The 891-nt window shown below is 36.3% G+C and overlaps 1 non-coding gene across 1 annotated transcript; it reads left to right on the top strand.

Moving 5' to 3' along the window:
* Positions 1-483: 483 nt before the first annotated feature.
* On the top strand, positions 484-590 carry LOC136231484 (small nucleolar RNA R71). Its single transcript, XR_010689863.1, has one exon. It is a non-coding gene; the product is annotated as a small nucleolar RNA R71 (small nucleolar RNA).
* Positions 591-891: the final 301 nt, after the last annotated feature.

The following is an 891-nucleotide window of genomic DNA, read 5'->3' as shown; positions in this document are numbered from 1 at the left end:
TTTGATTAGCATTAGCATTATTATTATCTCTCCATTTAAAGTTAGGATGATTTCTCCATCCAGGATTATATGTATTGGAATAAGGGTTATTATTTTGGTTTTGCCCTTGGACAAAATTTACCTGTTCAATTTCATTCATACCTTCATAATCCACATCCGTTTGGATTGGTTTACCATTAGAATCACACGGTGCCATAAACCTATCAATTTTGTGCGATAAGGCAGAAAATTGGGCTTGCAACATCGCTACTGGATCAAGATTCATTATACCTTTAACTGATGACGTAGTTGAGGATGATGGTTTCGCTGATGGTACGTTTCCACGTTCCGCGGGCCACATACTGCTGTTGATTGCCATTTCCTCCAAAAGTTCTCTTGCTTGGGCAGATGTTTATGAATAACCCTCCAGACATAGCGTCCAATGAACCTCTAGTTGTAGGATTTAGTCCATTATAAAATGTTTGCATTAAAAGTTCAGCGGGCAATTGGTGGTGTGGGCATAAACGTTGAAGTTCTTTAAAACGTTCCCAAGCCTCATAAAGAGTTTCATTATCATTTTGAGAAAAAGATGTTAACTCTTTAATGACTCTTGCGGTTTTTGCTAAAGGAAAATTTTTTGATAAAAATGCTTGGGCTAATTGCTCCCAAGTCTCAATTGATGCGGCTGGCATAGAAGTTAACCATTCTTTGACTCGATCCTTCAAAGTAAAAGGAAAAAGGCGAAGTTTGATTGCTTCTGCAGTTACATCAGTAATTTTAAAAGTGTCACAAATTTCTAAGAAATTTGTCAAATGGGTATTAGGATTTTCGTTAGGTAACCCGTAAAACGTTACATTATTTTGCAACATATTAAGCAACGCATGCTTAATTTCAAAATGATGTGCATTAATT

This window comes from Euphorbia lathyris, chromosome 5 (assembly GCF_963576675.1).
Source record: "Euphorbia lathyris chromosome 5, ddEupLath1.1, whole genome shotgun sequence".
NCBI lineage: Eukaryota > Viridiplantae > Streptophyta > Magnoliopsida > Malpighiales > Euphorbiaceae > Euphorbia > Euphorbia lathyris.
Note: the sequence above shows the minus strand (reverse complement) of the source record. Positions and strands in the feature narration are given on the sequence as shown.